Source organism: Lygodium microphyllum, chromosome 25 (genome assembly GCF_053477565.2).
Source record: "Lygodium microphyllum isolate KBCC chromosome 25, Lygodium_microphyllum_v1.1.10, whole genome shotgun sequence".
NCBI lineage: Eukaryota > Viridiplantae > Streptophyta > Polypodiopsida > Schizaeales > Lygodiaceae > Lygodium > Lygodium microphyllum.
In genome coordinates, this window is record NC_141159.1 from 101,591,450 (window position 1) to 101,598,624 (window position 7,175).

A 7,175-nucleotide genomic window follows, 5' to 3' on the forward strand; every position below is an offset into this window, starting at 1 on the left:
CACACCACTCAAAGTGGGCAGATTAATTGGGAGGGGGGAAGTACTAGAACTTCCACCTCCTGACGGTTCGGCTAAGGTTACTAAGACCTCGCCCTTGAATAGGTTCAAGACTACTCCTTTTAGGAGAATAATGCCTATTCATTTCGGCCCTCCATCTAGCCCTCTTGACTCTCTCGTGTTTTTGGAGTTCGGCTTGATGGATCTCTTCAAAGGACATCAACTAACAAGCAGGTCCCAAGAGACCCTAGATTTGGAAACCACCACTTTGAGGCGGCTCCCGGCAAACGCACCACTGATGGGACCAAAAATGGACCGGCACTGGCTTTGTCACTAGCCGAACCTCATGCACACAACAGACACCTCCACCACCACACAGCCTCGTGGGCCAGGAACATCTATAATAACTAAATGCACACTAGATATATCTAATATTGTGTTTGTAGCTGGATAAGAGTCCAATGACACCTTTCCCAAAACCCCTTAAAGGGGGTATCCCACATATATTGGCAATAAATACCATGTATCACAGACATAGAAGACACCCCATCGGCTAATTGTCATGGCCCCACTGCAGCTCTCCTAGATCTTGGGGATTGGCCCCTCGATTCATTGCTTTTACATATAAACACATTCGCACAAGACTCCCCTCTTTGTCAGCGAGATCTAGGAGATACCATGTTTCCTCACCAATAATTTCCCCCAAGAAACAAACGGTTAACCTACGGCAAGAGGAATCTCACCCTCTCAAGTGTGGGTCAACTATAACTCAAACAATTGCTATGCATTTCCAGGAGTTGATACCATATGTATGATCAATGCAACTAATACGTATATGCTTCGTTGTAAGAATCTAGCACAAAAGCGAACCTTATGCTACTAGATCCCTTATTTCCAAATAGGCTGTTTCCTAAATGCTATTCATAGAAAAACAATCAGAATTTGTATTATTTTAGCCCTCGAACTGTTGCACAAAATCCTCCTCCCCCTTACCATTTAAGTTTTGCTTCGTTGCATAGGTGTATAGAGGTTGTTTTGTCATAGTTTAATGTATAGAAAACAATAAATCACACACTGTGAAAAAAAGATAGGACAAACTGAGGCCAAACCTCATGCTTTGCCCCTACCATACGTCCACAACCGCTTATTATATTTTTTCATATTTTTCTAAGGTGTATTCTTATTTTTCTCTTATTTTTTCATTTTCCTCTATTTTTCTCTATTTTTCCAATTAAAAATTGATATATTTTTAGAGCTGTGGCTCTTGATTCTTAAAACAATAGAAATATAGATTTTATTGGCATTTTATCCCATGTGTATTGGTTTATCCTACCCGAAAACACCAAAAACCCCATTTTTCTCATAAAAATCGTATTTTATGGGTTTCTAAAAATTATTTCCAGCATTTTGACTTTATTTTTTTTTATTTTTTCACTATGCAAGCATAGAACAAATAATAAACATCATGTCTATCAATTTTCACTCCATAAGAACAATATTGGCTCAATCAAATATAAAAAACAAGCAATTTTCCGTTATAAAATAGAGTTACCAGTTTTTTCCTTCTTTGCGGGTTTTAAAATCTGATGCGGGACTGCAAATCAGCCCTCATTCAAGGCTCAGCCCATCTTCGAACAGCCAACTCTAGCCCTCCATCGATTCGGGAGTGATCCGGTAACCATGCCAGACAAGCATTCACCACTCGATTCTCTTCTAGGTTCTTCCCACATGAATTGCCTCTTGGAAGAGAGAGAGGGAGGAGAGAGAAAGATTGATTTTTGTTCTCCATCTTCAAGCAGCCATCTCACGTGCGGAGACTGGCGATCGGAAGCATAGAGAAGAGGGAGATGATGTATGCAAACTGTTGGGGGAGGTGCTTTGAAGCTCTACAACCCCCCTCCCACAAATTGTCGCCGTCCATGTCGTTTTCTTCCAACTCTGCACCGAAAAAACCGCCTCCCCACCCCATGAAAATAAAAAATTAAGGGGTCCCCAAAAGTCACATTCAGCCCTTCCAAAGTCCATTTCCACTTGGCCATTTTGGCCCTTGGCCCTCCTTCCCGGCCTATCTCTCGCGTCTGGCCTTGGATTTGGCCATTGAAAAATTCTCGGCATTTGTCTTGAAGTCCCCCACTATCGGGCATCTCCAGAAGTCCGGTATGATAGTTAGAAAAATTATGAAAATTCCCCAACCACAGATCGGTGGATCTTTAAAGCACTTTTGGGTATTGCCGCTTAAAATCATACTGATTGCAGCTGCCGCCTTCGACAAAGTCTATTTTCCCCCTAAAATTCCAAATTTTTGGCTATTTTTAAACACTTCTTGACATAAAAAATCATCTGTCACATACATACATTGATAGCACAATTACTAATTCATAGTCATACAAGCTATAGAAATGAGGTGACAAAAAAAGAAATTTTATATTTGTAAGCCTCTAGTTTTGTGCTTTTGCAAATGCTTAGCTTTTTTTAGCTTTTAAAAATAAATGTTCTCAACTTTTTGGTCAAGTTTGTATCAAAGAAATGTAAATTGAGCCATCATAAACCCTCATTGAGTGAAGAAATATGAGTAATTGTGAAGGTGAGTTTCTCAAGATTTTTACACATCTCAAGTTTGGTTAAATACCTAAAGAGATCACAAACATTTGTTGGATGAAAGTGAAGGAGAATCTGTGTGTTGAATTTACTATAGAAGTACTACTTTTCAGAGCATTCCAAGAGTCTACCATGTACATTTAATAAGTAAAACCACAAGGCAAAGAATGTCCAAGACTATTGTCTATGGAAACCTTAGTACTTCATTTGATATCAGAGCGTCCATACAAAAATGAGAATGAATTGACACAAAACCATAGTTGTAGTAAAATTACTATCACAAGAGAAATGCTTAAAATGCAGTGAAAGGCCTCAAGTCACATGTCTAATGATAGTAGTGTTACTCCTAAAGTAGGGTCTCTCTTTGCACTCTTGGTATAACAAGGTTATCAATCTCCATGCAAAGGAAATGACGACCATCCTCCATGCTAGCTTGCCCAAGATTGCCACATCATACAAACACATCTAAGACATAATCACATTGCTTAGTAAAGGTAGCAAGTAACTACCTAATGAAAACACAACTCATAAATTTAATAAATTATCCCTTAGCATTCCAAGTGTATGATACATCACCTATAGAATATTAATGATCTCTCTGCATCACCTCGCAGGAATCCCATTCACCTCTATAGTATAAACATAACAATTTAGCACATAGATGTGACAAGCTTGAAAGTGAACTCCATCAATGGCCTTGTCATCTTCTTAGTTGTATGAAGACACCTAGTTGCATGCTCGATGCCACAAGAAAATGGTGATGTCTACCACATGTTTTAACATTATGAAAAGTACATGTGTGTACGTGAAACATAAAGAAACTCAAAAATTAAATAATAATAAGTTAAGAAGGTTCTAGGTTCTTACTGCCTCTTGAGTGAGATAGGGTGTTCATAGGCCTTCATATTACAAAAAAGCATCCACGTGCAATGAGGGATAAGGCCTACCTTTGTGACACCTGTAATGAACTATCCAATGTCCTCTGTCCAGAACATAATACCAAGAATCCCTCATCTCCCAAGTACTCATATGTGAGGTTCATGGTGCCAATCACCAAGTTCATTGTAAAGACATTCCACTTAGGCATAGGCGTACTCTCTACATATCACAACACAATGGCTTATGAACTTCAAACATGGCATGCAACACATAATACACACCTAGCTTGTGACACATGACCCATATCACAACACAGCAATTTATGAACTTCAAAAATGGCACGCAACACATAATACACACCTAGCTTGTGACACACGACGTGACTCACCTAATACATCCTACTTATACTAGACCTAATGGATCCACAAAGCAAACTCATAGGAAAGACTACAAATATCAATCATGCAACCCCATGATGTGGTGCATCATTCATGTTGTACAACTCAACATTCTATGTGGAGAGAAACTTATTTATGTCATGATATTAAACCGTGCCATTGTTACATGCACTTTAAACATTGCAAGCAAATGCTGTGGTTAAGTAATATATGCCCATATGTGTTGAGCATTCAAACTAATGATTCCATAGAGAGAGAGAGAGAGAGAGAGAGAGAGAGAGAGAGAGAGAGAGAGAGAGAGAGAGAGAGAGAGAGAGAGAGAGAGAGAGAGAGAGAGAGAGAGAGAGAGAGAGAGAGAGAGAGAGAGAGAGAGAGAGAGAGAGAGAGAGAGAGAGAGAGAGAGAGAGAGAGAGAGAGAGAGAGAGAGAGAGAGAGAGAGAGAGAACATATATAACCATTCAAAACACGTATGCTTGTATGATAGTGCTTCCCACTTGGAATCATTAATATTTACAAAATAATCTACACATAATTTCAAACTAATGTTCACTACATGATTATCATGTATAGTGGAAATTTTTTTGGTACTATATGCACATTGGTTTACATTGAAGAGTTTTCAATACTACAAAGTGGAGAAACATGCCATGAAACAACCTTGATGCCACAATACAAACAATGGTTTACATTGAAAGCTTTTTACACTATAAAGTGAAGAGGTATGCCATGAGACAATCTCAATGCTATAATACAAAACAATGGAGGGCTTCGATTGTTGTTGAACAAGTTATAGTCACCTGATCATTTAGCAAAGTGGTTAATCACTTTGCAGGATTTTGATTACGAGATCAAGAGCAAGCCACCAAAGCTACAGGGCATTGAAGAATGTCTTGTGGAATTTGGAGAGCCAAAAGAGGTTGTGGCTGAAGGAAGTGACATGAAAACATTGTTTAAGATTGATACAGCATCTATTTCCTCCTAATATACTGCTATAACACACTATTTATCTACGGGAGAGATTGGAGCTACTCTATCCAAATCCGAGAAGAGGAAAATTAAACAACAGGCATTGAAATTTTCCTTGATCGTAGGAACACTATATCGGCAGGGCGTCGATGATATCTATCGCCGATGTGTGATGCCTCACGAGGTTCCATTTATCTTGTAGGAGTGCCATGACTCTGCTTGTGGAGGGCACTTTGCTGGGCGGTAACAGCACAGAAGGATTTAAGAGCTGGATATTGGCGGCCGTCCATCTTCCAAGATTCATTTGAGTATGTTAAGAGGTGCGATACATATCAAAGACATGACAGTAAAGAGAATAGGAAGCATCCACTTACTCTTATTATGGCTATTCTTCCATTCGAGAAGTGGGGCATCGACTTTGTGGGTCCTATTACCCTGTCATCTACCACTAAGAAAAGATACATTATAATAGTTACTGATTACTTTACAAAGTGGTCAAAAGCATGGGCAACGAGGCAGGACAATGCAAAAGAGACTGCCAGTTTCCTACTTGAGTAGATCATTTGCCATTTTGGTCCACCAAAGGAAATAGTATTGAATCGTGGAACACACTTTTTGAATAAGGTCTTTAAAAGCTTGACTAAAGCATGGAAGATCAAGCATAACAAGACAACCCCCTATAATCCGCAAGCAAATGGACAAGTTGAAAGCACCAATAAGCTGCTTGTGGGTATCCTATCCAAAATAGTCTTCGAAAAGAAACGGGAATGGATACAAAATTATATGTGGCAGTTTGGGCATATAATACAGCATTTAAACAAGCCACTAGCCACACCCCATTCAAATTAGTTTATGGGGAGGAGTGTGTCTTGCCCTTGGAAATTGAGTTGCCGACCATAAGATTTGCAATCAATCATTCTTTGGGTGACGAAGATGCCCTATTCGAGCGGTTTACAACTATAGCCCACTTGGATGAGCTCAAATTGCAGAGTCTGTTGTAGGTAGCTAAGCGTTGGTTAAAGCGGCTGCATGATCTAAAAGCGAAGAAATATACCTTTAAGAAATGACAATTAGTTCTATATTACGATGCGCGTAGGAAGCTATTTCCAAGAAAGCTGGAACCTAGATGGGATGGCCCTTACAAGATAGGTAGGATAGGTAGAAATAAGTCCATGGCTTTACTATAGCTGATCTACAGGGAGTGGAATTTAAAAACAAGGTTAATCTTAATAAGATTAAACATTATTATTTTTGAGTATGCTAACATGCTAAATGCATTGTAGGTTCATGCTGGGGTTCATTTGAGACCTGCAGGGGAGCTTAAACTGGTTGATGGGGTGGTTAATCCCTTAGAGCACCCATATCTAGAGCAAAGATATCATTAGGGGAAGCTTATCTTGTGGAGCAAAGGATACAAAGTGATTGAGCAAGAAGACGGTACCTTTGTGCAGGAGATTAAAGTCTTTTGCCATCACTGTTTACAAATTTTGACAAGCATCCTTGTTGAGTTTAATGAAGAAGGTGGATGGAGTCGTTAGTTCATCCTCTAAATATGTTGAATTTTGATTATCATCATTACGAATAGGGGAGTTCTTGATGGCTGGCTCTGTAAACCCATCGTGGACGTATACATTATACTTTGATGGAGCGTCCAGGGGCCCTAATAAAAAAGGGAGCGTTGGTATAGTTATCTGAGATCCCCGATGTAGAATTACAATGAAATTAGCTGCTTATCTTAGGGTAGGATTCACTAATAACATGGCAAAGTATAAAGCTTTGATTATGGGACTAAGTATTACCAAGAAAGGTGGTATTTGGTGGTTGTTAGTAAAAGGGGATTCCCAGCTGATTTCAAATCAACTAAATGGGACATACACAATTCGGAATCCCATCCTTTGTATGTATCATCGAACTGTTATGACCCTACTTGATGAATTTGAGAGCGTCTCTCTTTAGTTGATCCCACGTTATTGGAATTAGTTTGCAGATTCCTTAGCAAATTTTGCTTATGAGGAGGACCTCTTCTTCAACTGTGGTCCTAGTCTAGATGTTGTTATTGATAATGAGACATGACCTGGTAGCTTGTGGGGAGTTTTATCAGACCACTCGTTATATGGTAGGCGATGGTTGGTATAGGTAATGCGAAGAGTAGCCGAGACCCATCTGTCACTATTATATTGGACCCATAGGTTGGTCATATGACATGTTATGTGTACGCATCTTGCTATATATGTAGGAGGTATGGGTCACAACTTGATGCATTTAGTCTAGGATAGAAAGCCCTAAAATTTTCCTTGGAATGGAGCGTATTTTCGTATATCTACCTTCTTCCAAGGA